At 37.3% G+C, this 23506-nt stretch overlaps 2 protein-coding genes and 1 long non-coding RNA gene across 16 annotated transcripts in view; 2 read left to right on the top strand and 1 right to left on the bottom strand.

Moving 5' to 3' along the window:
* LOC149048415 (uncharacterized) overlaps nucleotides 1-23506 on the top strand; it is a 95689-nt gene that overhangs the window by 60870 nt on the left and 11313 nt on the right. The gene's annotated exons all lie outside the window — the stretch shown is intronic.
* Nucleotides 5002-23506, bottom strand: part of LOC149048416 (uncharacterized) — a 20009-nt gene continuing 1504 nt past the window's right edge. For 2 of the 7 annotated variants that reach the window (XR_016185103.1, XR_016185105.1), the window contains 4 exons: nucleotides 21907-22012; nucleotides 18311-19417; nucleotides 9025-9084; nucleotides 7170-8522 (listed from right to left, as the gene is read on the bottom strand). This is a non-coding gene — a long non-coding RNA (uncharacterized LOC149048416). Of the gene's footprint in view, nucleotides 6876-7169; nucleotides 8523-9024; nucleotides 9085-14651; nucleotides 17834-18310; nucleotides 19418-21906; nucleotides 22013-23506 lie in introns of those variants that run through there. The other 5 variants (XR_016185104.1, XR_016185106.1, XR_016185102.1 and 2 more) reach the window with 4 other exon arrangements.
* LOC113671213 (uncharacterized) overlaps nucleotides 20063-23506 on the top strand; it is a 13165-nt gene continuing 9721 nt past the window's right edge. Inside the window, exons 1-2 of one of the 8 annotated variants that reach the window (XM_089201063.1) lie at nucleotides 20769-20843; nucleotides 20937-21013. The gene's annotated coding sequence lies outside the window, so the exon portion shown is untranslated. Of the gene's footprint in view, nucleotides 20844-20935; nucleotides 21014-23108; nucleotides 23372-23506 lie in introns of those variants that run through there. The other 7 variants (XM_089201068.1, XM_089201067.1, XM_089201061.1 and 4 more) reach the window with 7 other exon arrangements.

The raw sequence follows: 23506 nt of genomic DNA, 5'->3' as shown, positions 1-23506 counted from the left end.
GAAATGATCAAAATAGTTTAAAAAAAGGTGTTTATACCCAATTTGGGAAGAGGAGCAAGAATATTTCTTTCGAAGTGGACCCGTCACGCGAGTGAAGAGTTTCCTGTAGAGTTAGGTCAAGAAAGCTATTCAAACACAGTGAAACTTGATATGTTTCTGTCTTTCCCCATATATTCCAACTTGAGAACAGAAAGGTACCGCAAAGTTTTTGCCCCCGGGGAGAAGTTTTTGATTGATTCCTTGTTCTAGGACCCGTTTTAGGAGAGGTTGTCAGTAATTTTCGAGAATCCGGCGACAGAAGCAAAAATTCAACTTTTTTTTATTTTCTCCAAAAGACCCTTTTGGTGAATCGTTTTCAAAAATAATATTCAAAAGTTCCAGAGAGTTTTTATTTTGGAAAAAAATACGAAAGTTCGAAATCGGCCAAAACGTACCTAATTTGCATAATTTCTATTGGGCTTTCAGTGCATTTTCACAACGCTCGTACAAGACAACGAAAAATTATCTTGGATTCATTTTTTTATGAGTTGTTTTTCATCCCTTGGAGTAGCTTTGCAACTATATTTCATCTCCAACTGAACTTTCTTTCGTTTGTAACCACCCGCGTAAAGTACACTATATTTTCTATTCCGTTTGTACGCTAAATTTTGCTATATTTCAGACGACCATAACATCGGGGGTATACGAATGTACATGAAATAAAAGAACTCTTTCAACGAGAAATTCTTCGTGTTTATCATTTAAAAATATAATTTTTGGCCCGTGAAAAGCGAGCGCGCCAGACCAAAATATATAGCGTGCATTTTCACGGAGTTAGGCCATTTTCTTGCTGTACTCCTACTGCAAATCGCACGCTATTGGGACAAAACTCGACATGTTTGGTCTCTACTTCAGTTTTGATTCATTTAAATATATCAATTTTAACTTAAAAAATTAACCTACCTTCATTGTTTAGTGAGCAAACCACCGTTTTAGGTAAAGTTTTTGAGTTGATTTTTCTCGAGTGCCAAATAAACAAATCGCTGTTTACAAAGATACCAGCTCTGTTGATGTGTTTTTAGCTGAAAAATCGATGGGAAAATCGTAGTGTTTCTTTCTTCTGTCGTTTATTACTTTGAAGATTTGCTAAAATCGGGAAATAGGGCACTTGTACAAAACCAAATAATTCATTAGTCTACAATTTGATTGTTTATTATCATTATCGCACAGTTCACAATAAGGAAACTGTAACAGGAGGAGATTTTAAATTCACATGTCGCGTGCTTGTTGACGTACAGGTTCCAGAGTGTAACAGTTTCGGCTTTTCCAGAACGCGGATGACGAGAAACTCTGCCCCCCTTATTTGATAGGAAATATCAATAGCCCCATAAAATTCATTAACTGCGCCATGTTTCCAGAAAATAAGACTGGAAAATGGTTTTTCCACTTTCCACCATTCAAGAAATTCCACGTAGAAACAGTATTTGTAGCGTGACTGCGCGACCTTTCATGAGAAGTAAAAATTGGTTTTTTTTTTTTTTTTAAGAAAACACCTCCAGGAAGTTCTTTATCCTTCTGTCATCTTATTTGCCTGTTTTGTGACTGCAAATATCATCTGCATTTGCCGTTATTTTCGCTGATCGTCATGGCCTTTCCTGCGTGCACGTGCGAGCAAGTTCATATACAGCACTCTTTCAAGTTTCTTTGCGTGGTGTCGGGCATAAGTATGTAGGTCTGGCTCAAAAGATATCTGCGCGCTAGAACACGGGTTTCTGTATTTTCTCCTTTTTCTTTATTTGTATTTCTATTCTCCTCCTTGCATTATCACACATGTATGTTTTTTTTATTCCCTCGGCGTGTTCCCTCAGATTTGGACGTAGGCTATGAAAAGTCAATATTGACCAGAACTGAAACCTTTTCTATCACTATTTGTTCCAAAGAATCCCTGTTATTTATAACTTTATTTCTCAAGAGAATATGTTTTTATTTGCCATTTACTTCTATTAGTACATGAAACTAGGTCCCGATAAGTTTTTTTGTTTCGTGACTCCCAAAAGCTGTGTTTGTGACAACATCAGTTGAGAAATCAAAAGCAATCACACCCGAGATATTCGCTTGTAGCCCTCTACGCGCAGAGGGCAAATCCAAGTAATGAGGCTTTCTAAGACCTCTGTAAACTAGAGACATTACGTGATGTCGAGGGGTCAAATATTTACACTAAATCTGTGACCCTCAAACAGATTACGTACTCGTACATGTAACGTTCGAAAAATGTCACGCATGTATAACACCGTAGGCGCACCTGGCGAATTATATCCACTGGCTTCAATAGTAAAGAGACAACTTATTTACTATTGTATATGAGCAAGCTTATTTACCCTACTTATAAACTCCTTGATGAAGTCTACTATTGTCAGAAGAAATGCGTGGGAGATAAATACAAGTTTTTACTTTCTCAGTTCGTGCTCACTAGTTTGTTTCAAAAACGCTTTTAATGTGAAGTCACGTCGACCTCGACAGAAAAATTAAGTTCACCCTGTCATAATCAATGGTTTGATACCGTAAGTACCAATTTAGGTACATCATTGGGCTTTGATCACAATAATGAAAAAAAGTGTGCGTTTCCCTATCCAAAAGCACCCTAACAAAGGCAAACACAGTGAAGCTGACAAAGAAATCCGCCTATGATAAGATCAAGAGAAAATGGACGAAGACCGGCTTGCCATGATAAAGGGGGTGGCTACGTTCAAGGTCGGACCTCAGGTAAACTTCTGACGAAACATCCCTAACTAGCCAAATGGACTTTGCATGGGCTCTTTGGAAAACACAAAAACCAGCCACCTTTTCTCAGAAAGCAAATAATTATCTCCTTGACGTGAGCTGGACAGGGGAGGAAACTAGTAAGGCAACCGCCTCTAACAAGGCAGAAGATAAGGAGTGACCTTGCAAATTTAGACGAAGACTGCAGGAGAGGGTACAGCTGCTATTAAGCTAAAAAAAAAAAAACATAAAGATCTTTGCATCTCACTTTTCAAAATTGTCAAATATTTGGATGAATCGAAAGTCTAAAAACTCACTCGTTTATTTGCCTCTGTTGATTGACAAGCCGTCAATCAAATTGACTGATACTTGAGGTGGACATTAATTAAGGATCAAGAAAAACCGGGGGGGGTGGTCTATATCCCCCCGGAAAAAAACAAAACAGACACCAGTTTGTCTCTTTTAGTTTTTGGGTAGATCCTTTAACCTGGCAAAGTTTCGTTGAAATCGATGACTTGGAATGTAGCACGACTGCTCGGTGCTACATGCCATTTTTCTCGGATTTCTTCGACAATTTTTACCAACAGAATTCCAACCTACAGTTGATTTGAAAATGTATCTCAACAGGTGTACACACAATGTTCATGCACAATTAAGCGAGTATTTTCATGCGACAACTAAATGTTTCGAATATTTTATGTGTGCGAAGATTTTATTTAAATCACGCCCAAGAATTTACAATAACATTTATAGTTACATGTAATTTACTCTAAAGTTATACCAGTGAGATAGATTGTAAATTAAAGAACAATATATGCGACAGGCCAATTTCAGCTAAAAACACGTCGACAGAGCTGGTGTCTTTGTAAACAGCGATTTGTTTATTTAGCACCCGAGAAAAATCAACTCAAAAACTTTACCTAAAACGGTGGTTTGTTCACTTAACAATGAAGGTAGGTTAATTTTTTAAGTTAAAATTGATATATTTAAATGAATCAAAACTGAAGTAGAGACCAAACATGTCGAGTTTTGTCCCAATAGCGTGCGATTTGCAGTAGGAGTACAGCAAGAAAATGGCCTAACTCCGTGAAAACGCACGCTATATATTTTGGTCTGGCGCGCTCGCTTTTCACGGGCCAAAAATTATATTTTTACATGATAAACACGAAGAATTTCTCGTTGAAAGAGTTCTTTTATTTCATGTACATTCGTATACCCCCGATGTTATGGTCGTCTGAAATATAGCAAAATTCAGCATACAAACAGAATAGAAAATATAGTGTACTTTACGCGGGTGGTTACAAACGAAAGAAAGTTCAGTTGGAGATGAAATATAGTTTCAAAGCTACTCCAAGGGATGAAAAACAACTTATAAAAAAATGAATCCAAGATAATTTTTCGTTGTCTTGTACGAGCGTTGTGAAAATGCACTGAAAGCCCAATAGAAATTATGCAAATTAGGTACGTTTTGGCCGATTTCGAACTTTCGTATTTTTTTCCAAAATAAAAACTCTCTGGAACTTTTGAATATTATTTTTGAAAACGATTCACCAAAAGGGTCTTTTGGAGCAAATAAAAAAAAGTTGAATTTTTGCTTCTGTCGCCGGATTCTCGAAAATTACTGACAACCTCTCTTAAGTTACCTAGCGTATCACGAAAATGATTGCACATTTTCCTATATCCACACGTAACACTGGATATTTTGTTGAGTTTGTTAATGCTAGTCAGGTTCTAAGAATTACACAGCACTACACATGTAGTGTAGTGGCATAATTGCGGCAAAACTTTATTCGAGTAATACGACTAAGGTTCTACTGGTCAAGAACGTGATCCGTTTGGCAAAAAACGAAACTTCTGCGGCGCGGTGCTTAAATAACATCTTCATGCTTGAATTCGAGATAGCAAAGCAGGTAGCTCTGTTCTTGCAGGCCACATAATTTATTCTTCATAGGGGGAAAAACGAAGAGAAATATTTTCTTTAAATGCGACCTCAACTGACAGCCTTTTTACTCCATGACTCAACCCCTGAAGGCTGGAAGTCAGGTTCGAAGTGTGGCCTTGCTGTGCTGTTGTCCATTCTCGAATCAAAGGCACTCAACAGTGAATACAGTGTGTGCTTTTTACTAAAGCTTGAGCAGTGTTACGTAACGGCAAAGCTTAGCAGAAGCTCGGAACTTTCAGAAACCTGTTAAATAACGATCAATACAGCGTTAAGTAGTAACTTGAATTCCGAGAGGAAGAGAAATGCTCAAACAACGATTCTGAGATCTGTAACATCTATTGAGCATTTTTCTGTGCGAGATTTTCACTTGCCAACTCATTTGTTTTATATATTCGAATATTAGTGAGAAAGTCATACTGATCAAGAACGTAGTCTGTTTCGTAAGAAGCAGAAGCTCGAAACTTTGGGAAAGCTGTTAAAAAATTAAAAACATTGTTATGCAATAACTTGAACTATAAAAGGGGGCGAAACGGTCAAACAACAACACTGGGAGCTGTCGAATTTAACAAAAGTTTATATTTGCGAGAATTTTTACTTTTTGGAACCTTTGTCACCTAAATTTTTATACGTTTGGATGATATCACGACATTGAAGTGGTAAAGTAGAGCATTGATATCTAACAACGTTTCTTGGAAAATACCAAAAGTACATAACATTTTTATTACTTTTTTAATGTGACGACAACTGCTTCCTTTTCTCTTGGCAAAATAACTCTTTCGCGAAGTTGATGTGGGTTTGTAACCTGGTGAGGGGTAAATTCTTCGTAAAAGGAAGCATTACACTAATTTTGGAATTTTTGTCTCGTTTTCAGCTCGCTTCAAGAAACTTTTTCACTCTAAACTGAGTAGATCTGAGTTTAAACAAAGGAATTTCTTGGAAAAAAGCTTTTTTTCAGCTAGAAATTCTATTCTCACAGATTTAGTTTATTAGTTTAGTCACAGATTTAGTTTATGTACTATTTAGGTGTAATTGAGAGCCTTAAATTGACTAGTATTTCGGCATAATGACCTGCAACTTTACTTCACGGAAGGGACTTGTTATTTACCTTAGCTTACTTTATGGTCTCTCAATGGGTCGCGAAGTTTTGATACGATGGCTGGCTTTTTAAAGACTTGCCAGAACAGTTTGAAATCTGTAAAACAGTTTCTGGAAAAGCCAACGCTAATACACCAGAAGTCCATCAGCGACTGAAAAGCGTTGAGAAGTCGTGGTAATTTTATCCAGTTTGATCCAAGATGCAGTGGTAGGTGTCGACCTGAATTCGAAGTGGCCAGAGCTTGCCAGAAACCTTTGCAAAACACTTCTGTTTGGTGATTGGATGAGGCTGACAATGACAGTGGCTTGTCACTCAAGTTTTTTCAATCAGGTAGAAACCCAACAGAAAGCAGATTAAACAAGTAAACTTCCACCACACATCCAAAAAAAGGTCGAAGAGATAACGGAATACTTGAAAAAATGCTGAGATATTTTGAAGAGCACCAACAAAATAATACGTTCCCTAATAGAAAAGGTGAGAATTCTCTTAATTCATGTTGGGGTCATATTCGATAATCATTTTTATCGTCTCTGAATGTTCAATACCATCGGGCCAAAATTCCTATCTTCCCATTCCTCTCAGAATGTAACCAGTTTACTCCATTAATGATTTCTATTCTTAGCTTATTTCACGTACTCTTGGACCCATGGGGTACACCTTAAAAATCAACTTGAATTCGGCTTATTCTGGGAGGCTTGTACATTGTGAGCTCCAAATCCGCAAATTTAGCTTAACACATGAAGTTCAACAATTTTCCCACCTTAAGAAATCCATTATCTGTGTTGAACTAAAAATCAAAAGCATCTGGAGGCATAAGAGAAGAATTAAAGGACCATTGGCGTAATTATTTTTTATGCATATTCATATGCAAGTTCATAACTTGCTTTTTCTTTTTTAAGCCACATTATCCGAATCAATGTTCACGAGCGTTCTCTTTACCAGCTCAAGTCCAGTCCAATCGAGAGAAAAAAACAATCTAAAGAATTTGTGGTTATTTGAACGTTTATAGGCGTGACAGAATATGATTCAATAATATAGTTATGAACACAAAAAATTCTTACCCACACGGCTGACGTTCATGGGTATAACATATGGTTCCTATAGTGCAAACGTAGATTTTCGCAAGCTTAGTTGTTAACTTTGATATTATTCTCAGGACATTTAAACTACGTTTTCGGTATGGGATCACTTGTGAATGTTGACAGTTTTTAACTATCCTACAGGTGCGTGAGGTAAAACGCAATAATTTCAAGGGAATCCCTGATAAAGATATTCTTACTCTGCAAATGGATGTTGAAGATATGGAATGCAACCTGAAGATGAGTAAGACATATTTGGACAGTGCTTATAGGGCTTTCGACCAGCTCAAGTCACAAATGGATGCCGAAAAGTGAAGCCATAAAGTTAAGGTTGCTGCCATTACAACTGGATGTCTTGCCGCCTTAACGATTGGTGGAGGTTAGTACATGCAGAATTTCTAGTGACCTACGTGCTGAGCTGCACGTGCTGAGCTGCACATGGTGCCATTCCTGCACATGGTGCCATTCATCTGCCCAAGGTCTAAAGGTTTCTCTAGTTCTTGATCTTACGGCCGTTTTGAAATTTGTCTTGGCAGCTAGAATTGTGAAATGATATTGGGGGCCCGAATTTGCTAGAAAAACACTAATCCTTCAGGAATTATGGCTTCTATTTGGTCTTACTATGTGGAGTTCGAGCGAATGAAATTTCAGAGTGAACCAAAGCCTTGCTACTCCAAAATATTTCCTATTATAAAGGTTTATGTTACATAACAGGAATCAGTAATTCATGACGACATTAAATATGCTGCGCAATTTACCTGTATGTATTTTTTATTTATTTATATTTTGTTCAATTTTCATGTTTCGTTTGTAGAGGTTTTATTGGTTGTCTTTTTGTTGTAACTTGGAATCTGCTTCACAGCGTTACAAATCATTAACATTACTTTGTATAAAAAGCTGAATTAGGTGCACATTTTTATTGGTTCTTAGTTGCGATCCATTAGGGGGCAGTCGCATTGCTGATGTCATCATTGACTGGTTTTGCTTCTAAAACAACGCGGCAGACGCGCGCCAACATGGAATATATTTGTTAATCACAAAAATTATTTTTAGCATCCCTATCTTATATTTCCTCTTTATTATGAGCATTCTATGTTTTTTTAAATATTTTCAGATTGATTTAACTTCATTTTATAACTTCCTAGTTGTGTTGAATGTGAGTTTTCCAACTGCCAAACAAACCGGCAGCGCCGTTAAGAAGTTTAGTGACTTTCTAGGTGAGTTGGGAACAGCTTAGCTCGCTTTACTTGGGTCGGAGGTGCATGTGGAGCAACAAGTTTAACCCTTTACATTTATACCTACATAAATTCCTTCTGCAAAGAGCTCCATAGACATCTCGCAAGGGTCAATACTGAGTTGCAGAAGGCACATACAGAGTATAACGTCCAAGAAATTCAATTCAATAAGAAATTGAAAGAACGAATGAAGCGCTAGAGTTCTTACCATTTACAACTTAAAAGTGATATAACTAGTTTTACTTTTTTTAAGTTACGTTCTCCTATTTTCGTGATAAAACACTGGATCGACAACTGATATATCATTCAAGCAACATCGAATTTACGTCCTTTTAAAGACCAACGTTTATTTTAGTAATTCTCACCATAGACTCCAATTTCTTTTCTTCACTTTTTCACAAATTATTTTATTTTCCAGCAAGCTTCCTTTTCTGCAGAGATAGGAAAATGAAAACAAAATTGTTGTTGTTTGTGTAAAACAAAAGACCCCACAAGGATGCTTTAAAAAAGTTAAATTGAAAGTTACCGGTGTTTAATTGAGAGAGAACCTTATAAAGCTCCTTCACACGAATGTTACACAAGAGTTTCAGAACATAAGAGGATTAAAATGCAGAGAGCTTCCCCTCACATTCCAGAAGAGAAATTCTCTAGTGGTTAGCTCTCTAATGAAAGACGCTTAAGTTATCCCCTGGGACTGTATCGTTTTGAACTTTAGAACAAGTTTATTTGTGAGAGTAGAGTAACAACTAAGATAAACTTTTCTAACATTCAAAATTGTTTATTGATGACACGGACTAAATTTTACTTTTATCCGACTAAGCTGCATATAGCGATTAAAGGAAAAACAATAAGCGAGCAGAAATTCCAAAACTGGATTTGGAAAAAAGGTCAATTCTATCTAATAATTTGTGTAATTTGTTTTGATAGTCCTACCATTTAGTCTTGCAGTGGTTACCAGAACTGCTTCCTTCTTGGTCTGGATAAAATCGGTTTCTGGAAGAAAATATTTCCCGAAACTACATTTCATTCTAAAGGAAAAAAGTTACTGGAATTTTCTAACGGTCTTTCACAATTACTCGCAACTAATTCAAGAAAGAGATCGCGTACTTCTCTGAATAGAAAATTGGCGAACGAGTCGTTTTGATTTCTAGCTTTTATTTTGCGTAAATAAAAAATTTTGATTCGTTTAGTTTGGAAGGTTGATTTCACGAGTATAGTCCTGTTCTAGCAGTCGTGGCCGAGTGTAAATATGTAATTAAGGATATATTCAAGCCCAATCTAAACGCAACAGGGTTTCATAACACCTTCTGTTCACCAGGTCAAAAATCTACCAGTTAGCGTAATGGCTGAACGTTTCACAAACTGGGGTTACTTTAGCACATGGTTAAGCGTTTTATAAATAATGGTAATAGGACCGAGTGGAGTCCAATTCTGTCTGTACTCATACGAGTGATTGACAAGTTTAGCTGTTTTTTTTGGAATTGTCGAAGATGTAAGGTTTCGTTAATTCTTGGTTTTTTCGAACGAAGTATTTGATTAGGTGATGAAGGGATTAATTATAATTATTAAGTTTATCATAATATTATTGTAATATTGAACAAAGAGAGTGGGTATAAACTCTGGCTCTTTGCAATGTATTATCATCTTTTTAAGAGAAGAGTGCAAAAGATTCTTCTCGATTAATTTGTATCGATACAAGTAAGTATGGTATTATGTACAAGCTCTTATTGTTTTGTCAAGAAGTGCTTAATAAAATCAATTTTAAGCTGTAGGTACATCACTTATGGTATATATAACACTTCTGTTGCCCTATCTTAACGTTTTCTGGGTTGAATTTTTAATAGCCATGAAACAATCCCAAGAGCATAACAACTTGAGGAAAGAGAGCAGCTCAGAAGCCTCTGAATAATGGGCGGACGCGCCTTCTGAAAAAACTATTTTTGCAATTAGGAGTCACATATGAACGAGGAATTTAGAATAGAAGAGACGTGAACCCCTCTAACTTGATGAAAATTAAGCGATGAATAGGTGCCATTTTGGAAGGGATACATGTATTATTTAGGTATTTACCCCTGCTACTGACACAATATCTCAGCCGAACGCTCGCTGGCAATGTCATCCTCAAAGACACTGAAACAACCACACCAGCCATGTGCCGCTTGTCGTGAATCAGACTCACTTAGAACAGACTCATTTTAAAATAGAAAGTTTGTTTCATGCACTACCTCCCGAAAAAGCCCAGCTACGTAGCGACATCGATGCTACTATGTGGTTACACTGAAATGACGCCAAGTAGGTGCCTCCCTTCTCGGTGTCATTGCACGCCACATACAAATTACGTTTGTTTTAAAATTAATGTAACAGAGCCGTTCCAATGAAACCAACGTCAGACCATTCTCGTCAAGGATGTTGTTTTCTTGGAAAGCGTACAAGTGAAATTATATCCAGAGGTCAAATGGTTTAGTATTAGCGTTTCCGTCAAGACTTCTCCTTCTTCGCCTCGAAGATGAAGCTCGTCTCTGGTCGTTAATTTATTCCAGGTGAAGAATTTCAGATTTTTTTAACCCTAGACTAAACCTTAAATCTAAGGATGTACTGTGACGCTTGCGACGAAAGAGGAAACTTCGAGGGGTGTCGCTATGCGTGTTTTCTAAGTGTCGCTGATGTGGGACTATTTTACCGGTCGTAATGAAACCACGAAAACCAAGATGACTATCAACGGTGTTTATTTAGATCACGGTCAAGATCACGATCGTAAACTGAAATTGCAATAATATTATAACGAATGCATGAATGAAACGCTTTACGTGCCTATGTCGATAACTCGATTAAAATAACAACAATCAACGTGAATTAACATAAACAAATCATAAAAGGCTAAATTAAAACTAATCGAGATTCAAAGATCGGCTACACAATGACCATTTGCGGCGTGGGCGTTACTTTGCGAGCGTCTAGTTATTTCAAAATATTCCTTCGATTTCAAGGTAATTAGTTGTACTGTTGTACAACACAGTACATATGTGCGCTATCGCCCAAGGTGAAAAACTAAACTTAAACATTTAGAATTAAAACTAACAAAATCACTCACATATCGGTCCCGCTTGTGCCAAAGGTTTGGAACGAAAGACGAAGTTATTGCTGTTCAAGGTGAAATCTTACGAAACTCTGGCTTATAGGGACGCTAATTTAGGTTTTATATGCGCGTGGTGACGCTAAAATATCCGATTTCAAACCAATAGGGAAAAAGATAAACATTGTAGCTAAGATCGTAACTAGGCACGCAAATTAAAGTAATTGACAATTGATCTAATCAACAAAAAAGGCTGTTCTTTGTTCGATATCCTTAACATGTACTTTAATATATTACTTTTCGCTGAAAAGATCTACAATGTAAGGGAATAGGAGGCGAAGACAAATAAAGTAGCACTTCTGATAATCCAGACTATGCAGTTGCATCTCCTAATTGATGCATTTTGAAGCGCCTTAGAATTTTTACAATTTTCTCGTGAAGGGCGACTATATCTTAAATCTTTCATGATTGTACTGGCAGACGAATTAAGCCGGAAAACATTGATATCAATGCTATCCCGTATATAAAAGGTCCTATATCGCCTGGTATCAAGACCGTCGATTTCCATGAGGAGTATTCACTATTCACAACAATTGAACAGCTAAAGAATTGTTAGTTCACAAGTGTTTACAATTCGTTTCTCGCTAGAACTCAAACTTCCGTAATATATTGGCCTTATTGACTCTTATTGAAGGTGGCGTTGGTCTTTGTGGATCGCTGTATCTCCCCGGTGCTCGTCTGTGTTATCTCAGGTTATTGTTTAAGTACAAATATAACCGATACGGAGCTTTGTCAAGAAAGCAAATTAAAGTACTTTTTTTTTTCTCATACCTGTTTGTAAACCGATAGCTTGAGTAACGATTTATTTGTTCAGCATCATGGCAAACAGCAGTATTTTTTCTCTGAAGTGAAAGATCTCCTAAGTGAGGCGAGTTGAGATTTTATGTACGCGAGTTGAGACGTTATGTACGCGAGTTGAGAGATTGCATACGCATAGTTCATTTAAAGCCTAATGAATTCAGCCTAAATGACTTCAATTTTAGTTTCTTAATATTCTTCTTTTAACTATGAACGTGATTCGCCGCAATGAACAAACAATAATTATGAGAACTGGTTTGCTTTGTGAAAAGAACGCTGTTTTCAAGGAATACAGACATGAGATTAAAAGATCACCTCGCCCGTTATAAAGACTGTGGATTACCATGAGGAATATTCACTATTCACGACAATTGAACGACAAAAGATTTGTTGGTTCGCTTGAATTCGTTTCTCGTGAGAACTCGACCTTCTGTAATATATTGGCCTTTACTGAGGGCGGCGTTAGTCTCCGGGTTTGCTATATCTCACCGATGCTCGTCTGTGTTATTTCGGCTATTGTTACGGTTATAGGAAGCTTTGCCAAGTAAGTAAATTAAGGTATATATGTCTTTCTTCTTCTTACTTGTAAACCGATTGCTCAAGTAATGAAGTATTTGCTCTGTGTGCCAGTGAAAAGCACACAGAAGACATTGATATTTCTTAACTGTTCTTCTTGTGAAAGATCGCCTGCCAGTATAGAGTATGTACACTTAGTTCGTTTACAATGCAATTCAAATACTCTGGTTTCATGGGCTTTGTTCTCAGTCATCTTCTCTGCGCTCGCAGGTAGAAGGTCGCCATGTCTCACGAAAGGTTGACGATGAAAGTCTTGTGCGAGTAAATTCTTTGAAAAGGATTCTGTCATGTGCTTTAGAATTTGACAGATGTCTTTGAATTTCTAGGGATTTCACCAAAAAGGTTGAACTGAGCAGATTCACGGTTAATTTTGAGAGTGTTATCACCCGCCTGATTCTCAGAAATTCCGTTTAGATGTAGATGGCATAAAAGTCGCAAATGATGTTGCGTATAAATGACATATTTAGACACTTTTTGTACCTAGTAACAGCTAAAATGCATGGCTGACATGTTATAATTGCTGTCAAACGAGATAAGATAAACAGCAGGGTCCAATTTTCTGAGGCCCGGATAAGGCTACACAAAGGATAAACTGCGAAAAAGTGTTAAATAGTTCCGCACTATCTTCAGATAGTTTCTGTTTCTGGTAAAAGCGAACGAGTGAAGTATATTTGAGGTCAGAGGTTTTAGTATTATTATTCCTATCAAGAATTTTCTCTACCCACTACAAATATATAGCTCACATTTGGTCCTGAAGTTGGTTCGAGTCATTTATTTTCGGGGATGTCTTTTCTTAACAGTCTTAAAATCTGGGACTGCTTCAATTATGCTCTTGCTTTTCACTTGTAAGTCGAAGACAAATGAATGAGTCTTTCGCAAACTTTCGGCACAATGACCCGCTTTACAGCATAATTTTAATCATATGAAGAAAAACACTGACATATATCGTGGAACGGCTGTTAAGCTCCTGAGATGAATTTGGTTCGATGTGTTACTGAAAAAACGAAGAGCTACAATCTGTTTCCAAACTAGATGAAACATTAAATAATCTAGGAAAAATGGTTAAAGAAGGAAATGGAACAGGTCGAGTCGTAGAAATGATCAGGGACATAGCGTTTGCGATTATAAAGGGCTATATTAGTCGTTTGGCGGAGACGACACACTTACAGAGCCACACAGAGCCAAAGGATCAGCCTTCATAAGGGTTGCCTGGAGAAATACAACCAGTAATAAACCGGTTAAAGCTTTGTATCGCACCTATCATGCGAAAGAAAAGGTAGACAATATAATGAAAGTCATCGGTAACATGGCAAGATTTCAGATTTCTATCATGCGCATGACGCATTCCAATTTGAAAGAAAGTAGTGTGTATATAATATTATAATACATACATCCAGTATAACTAATAAAGCTTTACACTTTTCATTTTCCACTTATAGATCAATGAAAGAATGGAATCACTTGTATCTCGTTCGGAGAGAGGTCTTAAAAAACAATCAGAATGAAAAAGCTTGAATTGGATGCAGCCCCGAAGACGTGTGGATATCTCATAAACCAGGAAGAAAACGTCCTCTGAGACTTTGACAAAGACAGCGCAGCTTACAAGGCACGGGGAAAGCAAAAGAACTAGATTAACAATAGTCTGCGCCATCATAGGTAAGCAGAAAACATTCTTTCATGTTTTCCTTAATTTGCTAGTGAAAGTTAATTTTTGTTGCGGAAGACAAAAAACCCTGGAGAATAATTCCTCTTGGATCATTGACACGGATTCAAACTTTACTCTTAATTTCGCTTTTGTCTGCAGCGCTGTGTTACGAATTGTTTTGAGATATTTGATAAGACAATTCCTCAGTAGTTAATTATATGGCGAATTAAGGAATCAAACGAACCATAATTTCAAACTTTGGCTCGACCTAACTTCACTGTTCTCACCTTCTTGAGAAACGTGCTTGCATGGAACCGAATCTTTTTACCATATAGGACAAGGCGTTTCCACGTGGGGTCCAAGACGCAGTCGTAGATTATTCGTTAGAGAATTCAGAACCAGTTCAAATAGTGCAGTAGTTTTCATTGTTTATTGTCACATATGTTATCTCGAGCGCTTTACAGGCGTCTAGGTTTGCTCAAGTTTGCATAAGCAAACCCATTAAAGTGGGTTATGAAAGCGCGGCAAATGAAAACCGCTCTAAATTGCAATTCTTAATAGAATTTGAACTTTTTCGTTTCATTGCTTTCTGCATAGGATTGACTGTTGGAACTGTAGCAATCGGTCTTGGTCTTGGTGGAATACTTGGTGGAATACATGGGGATTGGACTGAACGCAAGCGCTGCTGGCGCTTCGATTGGAGGTGATGCTACTGTAAGTGTGTTGAGAAACAACATCCACTAAGGGAAAGAGGAGAAAGCGCTTGACAAAAAAAATTCAAGAATTTAAAACTAAATTGCAGGAATTAAACACGATTACGAAAAGACGTCATTTAGGTGTAAAATGTTACTACAACAATTAAATGTACTGCAAGAATAAATTTTTAATGAACGCCTAGTGATGTGAATCATTAATAACCAAGCTAATTTCGACATTTTGAAACCCAGAATTGAAATAAACAAAACTTTTAAGTCTCAGAAAAATTAACTCTACAATTTACATTTCAGTATCTCTCCTTGACATCTATTGTGTAGCGCCAAAATGCAAATTTCAATCCAAAAAGCCTTTTGTTCGAGCATTAAGGCAATTGCTCCCCGAAGCTACTCAAATATCAGCAAAAATCTAGTCCCTTAGCTTGACCGATGAAAACTTATTTTTCAGCCATATTACAGGGGTATTTAATCATGTTTTAGCCTGGCTATAAATTTTAGTTGAAATGCTGGAGCCCGTGGCTTCGGTGGTTTGACTTGTAATAGAGTACTTCTTATTAGATATCAGATATACAAAGAAATTTTAAGATTGCATTTCTTGTACAAGAAACGATTACTCAGTTGAACGCTCACACGGATCTACTGTTTCGCAGCATTCGGTCTTTTCGTAATTTGCTCAGTGGCCCAGCTTTTTTCTTCTGCTGAATATCTATCTACCAGGTATGGGCTGGTGAACCATTTTGAAACATTACAAAGTGGCCACAAGAGAACTTTGTATAGAGATTCTCGCAAGTATTTCTTTCATGAAAATTTTATACTGCGATTTAATCTGCCTTTAATTCTAGATTTCTCTCGAAACTTATTATTGTGGCTGCATACTTTGCAGCCTCTCGCAAGCTTACAACGTTTAATCTCAACTTCCCCCTCAACTTTCTTGCGCACAGCTTTTCTCTTGAATGCTATATATTTTAACCCATTCAGTTGATCTCTGCCAATCAGCGTATTGAGTACTTATGTATAATGTTAGGACAAATAAGCACTATCAAGCACTATTTCTATCAGTGTTGCCTAGGTCATTCTGATTTATACTCTCTTACCTTTCATCACCCAGGGCGCTTATAAAGCCCTCCTCTGTGGAAGTGCAGTCTCTGTACCGGCGTTTGGTTAGTGTTGAAAATACGGTTAACCAAGACGAACCTTTGCGACAAATTATTATCGATTCATCGCAGTTACTCATGTTTTACTCAGGAAAGTCGGCAAATTGCGTGTAATTACGGAATGGAGAAGACCGATTAATTGTTTTCTTTGCGTTAAATCGTAATCCAAAGTTAAGAAATGAGAAGAGGAATTTAGGCTGAATCAATTTAAAGCCTCTCAAAACCAAGTCAAAATATAAATTGAATTTTTTTTGTGACTTTGTATGGCTACTCAATGAATAAGTTTCTAAAACTTCAGACATAGTTTGAAGCTACACTGGTTTGCAGATTTAATGAATGTAACCGAAGAAGTTACAATTCATAGACCCAACGTTTCGACACTCCTGTCTAGTGCCTTCATCAGGGGTGATCTAAACGCTGCAACAAGAGGTCCTTTTATATGATCACTAATTAGCGGCCTTTTTTCTGACGAGGTGTAAATAGGCGTCAGGAAGCAGACCGCCATCGTCACGATTTAAAGGAGCGTGGGCGGAGTTAATGTGCCAAGCCTCCAAACAAAGGCGCTGGTGGTAACGCCGATTAGTAGTGATAATTTTAGAATTATCCCACCCAATTGTATGGTTGGTTAGGCAAGTATGCTCCGATAAAGCTGAATTTTCCTTTTTGCAAAGAAAAACCGCTTTTTGGTGCTCTTTTAACCGTGTACCAAACTGGCGTTTGGTCTGTCCGATGTATTCGTTATCACAGTCATTGCAAGGAATAGAATAAATGGCGTCGGTTCGTTGTTCTTTCGTGACAGGATCCTTAGGTTTGGCGAAAATATGCCCCAAAGTCTGAAAAGGTTTTTGAGCAACTTTAACGTTGTGGCTATTCAAAATTCTTTTGATGGGTTCAGTAACACCCTATATGTAAGGAATAACAGCAAAACCAGTCGCTGGTACCCTTTCATCAAGAGCGTTACTATTTGTAACTGGTTTTTGGCAGTTACGGAGAAAAGTTTTTGTATAGCCATTTGCCTTTAGGACATTGGAAACATATTTCCTCTCCTCAGCCTTCGAATCGAGTGATGATGGTAGACAATCAGCCCTCCTAAGTAAAGTTTTGGCTACAGACTTTTTATGGCAAATAGGATGGTGAGAATCGAAAGCGAGGTATTTGTCGGTGTGGGTGGGTTTACGGTAGACACTTGTCTCTAAATTACCCTGAACCCCTATAGACACATTTAAATCAAGAAAGGGCAAATGAACTTTAATATATTTTATTTCTAAAACTTGCTGAATCTATACCATTCCCTCGTTCTCCCAATTAAGACAATTGACTTTCAACAAATCTTCCTTTGTTTACCCTTTGTAAGAGCTGCCTCGATAAATGACGATTAAAGATTAATGAAAGTGATCGAACAATAATAATAATAATAAATCGAACGATAACTTATATTTCACGATGATCAGCCGCCTGAGGGTCCTCTAAATACAGAAATGCCAGTGACATATAACGAGGAAATTACATTGGAATAAAACGAAAAATGACACAAATGTCAATGAACCAGCTTATCGAGATATTATCAAAATGGGAAATAGGGTAGAAAAAGAAATGTTGAAAATTGAGTGTTGTCGGAGGTGAACGACTCATTTCATTTGGTCAGAGATTCGAGAATTCCCAGCTGTTGCAAATGATGTAATGTTAGGTGAAGCCATTCACCGAATAGATTGCCTCCCGTTATCTGTCGGGAGATTAGGACAACGAAAACCTAGATTTAGATCAAGAATGTTCGTCTTGGTTTACACGTACATAGAGGTAGCAGAAACTGGGACTAACTTTTCCTTATCCACCTCAAAAAGCGATATTGTACTTATAACCAATATCATAATCATTAGTCTGCAAAAGACGTGTAGCTAGATTGAGGTCTTCCAGCGAAGGGATCAGGGTTTATCGTAGTGTTGAAAATATAACGTATACATATTCAAGTTACTGAGATAAAAGTATGGCGTATATTACGTATATCATTCATATTTGCATAATACAAGCTCACATTCTAGGGGATGAAAACTTTTTTTTGATGTTCACATAAGCTCACATCTTATAGAATGGACACAATTTTTGCTATTTTTATGTTCATATTCTTCTTCTAAGAAAGTGTAAACACGTATGTTTTACTTAGAACGGACGATTCTTTTCGCTCGGAAATATGTGCTCCTACCGTATGGAGTGCTGAAGGGACTTGGGCGAGCAATACAGCAAGCTTGGACTTGTCTCTTTGTCTAAGAGGAATTGAACACTTTTGAAAATAATTTAGTTTTAACCATAGAGAGACTCTGAAGCCGACATTTCAAGCGTTAGCCCGTCTCATAATCTCTTGCTCTTCGTCAGAGCGGATCCATTCGCTTTAACGAAGAGATTTGACGAAGAATTCAGTCCAACAAAGGGCTAAAACTCGAAACACCAACTTTAGAATCTCTTTCAGCTCAGTTGATGAAACCAAATTACCTTGTAATACCCCCATCGACGCAGGACCAAAGTTTCTTTTGAAACTTGCCCCCTTAATTTATGATTTCAGCAACTTTCAAAAAAAATAATAAAACAACAATTGGATTCGGTTTTTGTGATATCCAGAACAATCAAGGTCTCGGCGAGGGTTATCAGCCTCAGCCTTCTTTTCGGCTGATAATCTCTACCTCGGCCTTGGTTATTCTGGATAACACAAAACCGAATCTGATAATTGTTTTATTATACATGGAACGAAAAAAAATTATCACGACAGTAAGTGGGACAGATAATTTATTTCTAAACGTGTAAAAATATACAAATCGGCGGCACATAATTCGATTGACAAAAAGTCTACGCATTAGAAAATATGTGGAAAATTGAGTAAAAGCTAGTTGAGAAAGTAAATAGCAATAAGTAAGTTTAACTGAAGAAAATATCGAAGCAAACCTGGATGTCATGTTTTTTCTTCCGCACTAAAGGCAAGCAACACAAAGCGCGCGAGCTTTACATGATTACCCTTAGAAATCATGCACCACAACCGTTATACATGACACGATTACTCGTTTCCTTGAGTGATCTCGACATGATTATTGTATAATCTGCAGCTAGATGATGTCGCAAGCGCTGATTTCGAAATTTCACTGTGCGCTTTCGGTCAATCAGGAGAGAGATAGTGAGTTGAATGTCTAATGAAAATGCTTAATTGCCATGATTGAACATCATCTCGTTCAAAGAGGGTCAGGCAATCGAAAATTAACCAAGAATGTCATCTCTAACACATGCTAACACCAGACCAACTTTGGAAGCTTCTGACGGAAAGCTGAGCGAGAAAAATAGACAAAAAAAATTACGGTGAAAAGTATTATGAGTTTACAGTAAACACGATTTTCTTGGAAAATGTGCTGCTTCTAAGATTCCAAGAATTGCAAAACATTTTAGGAGATGCAAATTGTATATTTTGAATTGTTGTTTTATCATCCAGTTGTCTTTTGGCTTTGATAGAATTAATAATCGTAAAAAAACTTCAAATGAAAACAATAATGTAAAGAGTTTACTTAAAAAGTGCTAAACCATCACTTCGGTTCAGGTCAGTAGGCACAGTTAAATAACTTCGCGACAATAATTCGTTTCACCCAGAACATTCCTAAAATGTACAGAAACACTGCTTTGGCTCAATAACTCTATGTTTGGGAAAATCCAATTCTTCCCCCATCGACTATTTTTGTCGATTGCTCTCAACGTTATTGATACGGGCTGGAGATTGCATTTCAGATTACATTGCTGAAGAAAAATAATCCTGTGGTGGCTCGCGACTAGTGATTTCCAAGAAGGACCGGAAGACATCTACAACAAAGAATACGCATGTAACACAGTGAAATACAAGCAACGTTGCCACCAAAATATTTTACGGTGTCATTTGTTTTTTTGAAATTTACAGCTTTACCATAGCTAAATCATCGCGATATTTGGGAAGAAAATTAGAACTTTAATTGTCAGTATAAGAAATGTTCCATCAGAAGCTTAGTAAATCAGTCTATTTCTTTTTCTCAGAGACACAGATGAAACTTGAATTTACGTACTTTCAGGTTATCGGTTTTCTCAGCTGTTTCTTTAGTGAGTTTATTTCGCTATTTACTCGGAAGAATCGAGAGATATTAAGTTTCTATTCTGAACTCAGAACCTTCCAATCCAAACCACAAAGCCAAAAAGGAATGAAAAAGTCGCTCGTTTAACATGGAAAAGCCGTGAGCTTGGCAACAAGATCAATTATGATAAATGAATATGAAAGCGATTTTCGCAGTAATAAACACTACTTCAGCAAATAAGGCCCCCAAAAAAAATTCAGGCTTATGCAGGATTGAACGCATGACCTCTGCGAGAACATGTTCCTTTAACTCAAAGGTGGATGTGTAAATCTTTCTTTCCTTGGGGTACATGAATTAGCGTTTGTTTTCCGTTATTCAATTTGTCATTTGGGTGAAAGGGAACAAGTACTAGTACCAGCTGTTGGCAATTATTTAATGTTCTTCAGTTATGTGATACAAAAAAAGACCTGAGCTATTTTTTGCCAGCCTAAGGCTGAGAAATAGGGGGTGTTCAAGTCGCGTGACAATCAGGTGACGAACAGCAAAAATACCAGCAAAGCATTTTCGGTTTAGTACAAGAATAGAAGGTAAGTATTTAGTCCTTTCTTCCTCAGTATGTCAAATAGTTCTTCACAGCTAATTCTGTTCGAAAGTGAAGCGGTAAGTAAGGTTGAGAGAACTTTTTGATACTTGAGCTGTAGGTCAGTCATCTGATAGGATTCGATAAAAAGTTTACTTGTCTTCCGCTCATAGCTCACAGTTCTTCATCGCCTCTCAAGGAGAAAAATACCAGCAAAGCATTTTCAGTTTAGTACAGGAATAAAAGCTAGGTATTTACTTTTTTCTTTCTCAGTATATAAAATAGTTCTTCGTTTTATGGCTCAATCTGAACGGCTAACATAGAAATCAAAACTGAGCGACAAATTTCAAGACATCATGCCTATGATCTTGTTCGTCGAACTGAATTCCGTTCACATCACGTTCTCGTTTTCAAATGTAATCATCACCTTAAAGAACACCTTTTGCAAAATCAAATGGCGTTCAGTTAAGTGTTTCCTAAAAGAATTTTATGTCACATTTCGCTACAACTCGGTTTGTGCTGATGAAACTAAATCGTACGAACATTTCTCAAAGTTGATTCGTGTAGATAGAGGCCACATCCTGATTTTCTCTGACGAAGGGCTAACGCTAGAACTAGAAACGATCAGACAAAGGGCTAACGCTAGAAACGTAGGCCTCAGAAGGTCTTTATCGTGTCATTTTATAAAAATCAGAGTATCCGAACCGGCAACAATCGACTGACCACAACTTTTCTTTTGACTTTGAAAATGACTTCCGCTCAGGTTTTTTAAACATCAGTCGCTATTACCGATAACTGTCCTTCCTGGTACTAACCTCACCCGGACGATCAGACTACACGATCAATTAGGTGAAGTGCCGACCTCTTAAAGTAAACCAGACTTTGGATGATTTTGAATTCTAACTGCAGTTCACGGCAACAGACTGCGCGATCGTGATTAGTGCACCGACTTGAAAGTTCCATTTATGGATAAAATTTGAAATACTGAATGCAATTGTCTTAAGTAAACACTTGTGTATTTGTAGCTTTCGATCATCAAAGACGATCGAAGGTTTTAGCACATCGATTTCCCAAGAAAATGGCGACTCTTTCGTATTAGATATTTACGTGACTTTACATTGCAAAACTTTGAAGTGTGCTTACCTTTTCTGTTGCCTCTCGGTGCATTGTGATTGAGTGGAATGAAATCATCTCATTTTCGTCTCTCTAAGGTTTATTTAAACCTTACTTTGTTCAGGAGGTGCAATTTCTGAAATAATCACAGTTAGATAAACGATAAATTCACCTTATTCCGGATTTTCTTGGAAAATGCTCATGTAATGGCTAAAGGATTTCAAAACTTCCGGTTACATTCAGAGACAGAAACATACAATCTATCCTAGAAGTATTGTATTTACTACAAGTAAAATTCGCTTGTTGCCCTTTAGCACATATTGGATCAATATCCAGAAAATTTTAGTTTGAAAACACTTTGACTGATTTAAAAATGTAAATTGCAACCTTTTAGGTGACAGCAAAGATTTTCTTCGAAATGTACTCGACCTTGTCACGGTAGCTAAGCATGCACATTACGATTTTGTTTTGTTTTTCCGGAAAACTTCTTAGAATGCGTAAAAACAGTTCACAGAATGCTGCTTAAACTTCTGGGCATTTCCAGAAGTTTCGATAAAAGCCGTCGTTTATAGCGGCCTACACCTGCTATAAAGTCCTATAAGACCGCTTACCGCTGTTTGTTTAGCCTGCAAGCTGAGTGTAGTGTTTCAGTCTCGCCTTATGGCCTTCTTTCTAGGCACAGCCGCCTTTTACGCCATCAGCAGTCGCTTATGGGAAAAAATATTTAGACCCCTGCATCTCTGCGAAGTACCGATCAAAATAGTGCGTCGAAAAGCGTGGAAAATGAGATGGATGCTTCCGCACAAAAGCGTCGGTTAAAGATAGTTAAACTTGCGTTATGGCATGCCGAGAGGGACTCGAGGTTATGGACCTTCACTTGAAATAATACTTGTTTAGAACTAGAACATACCCGTAGTTGAATTTTAAAATGAGTTTGCTGATCTCGGGAGGAAAATGAAACGAAAATTGAAACATGATTACAGAAAGCTGGAGTTTTGCATCTTTCTATCCTTCATCCCTATATATGTTTGCAGTGAAATAAACCCAATAAAAAAGCTCTGAAAAAATCTCATTGGAAGTAAATAAATTTTTTAACGGCCTTTCCAAGAAAAGATGGAAAGATGATGTACCTCGACTCTTTCTAAGGGATCAGGGAGTCAACATTGTGGTTACCGAAGATGTTACTAAGGTGTAAGGGAATAAGAACAAGTGTTAATTTCAGGAAAAGAACCCTAGTACCAGCTATTTGGAAGTATTAAAAGTCCATTTTATTATATGATAAAAGTGCTCTTAGCTATCGTTGACCGACTTAAGAGTGTCCAAGTTTCCTAGCGTGGGTTGTTTGGGTCGCGTGATAGGCTCATGACACGATCAGTAAAACAACCGTAGCATTTTCAGTTTCATTTTTAGGCAGACATAAAAGTTAGGCATTCACCCCTAGCTCTCTCATTGTGGTAAACAGTTTTTCACAGTTCATTCTGTGCAATCAAAAAAGGTAAGTAAGGTTGAGAGAACTAGTTAATCATTATTCTGTTGGTCAGTGTTAACCGAGCGACCATTTTGGTTTGCTGCGGCTCATTTATCATTCGCTCATGGTTACCAAAGTTTCTCTTCTTTCAAATAGAATTGA

This window comes from Pocillopora damicornis, chromosome 3, assembly GCF_964200805.1.
Source record: "Pocillopora damicornis chromosome 3, jaPocDami1.2, whole genome shotgun sequence".
NCBI lineage: Eukaryota > Metazoa > Cnidaria > Anthozoa > Scleractinia > Pocilloporidae > Pocillopora > Pocillopora damicornis.
This window is presented reverse-complemented; position numbering and strand designations above follow the sequence as displayed.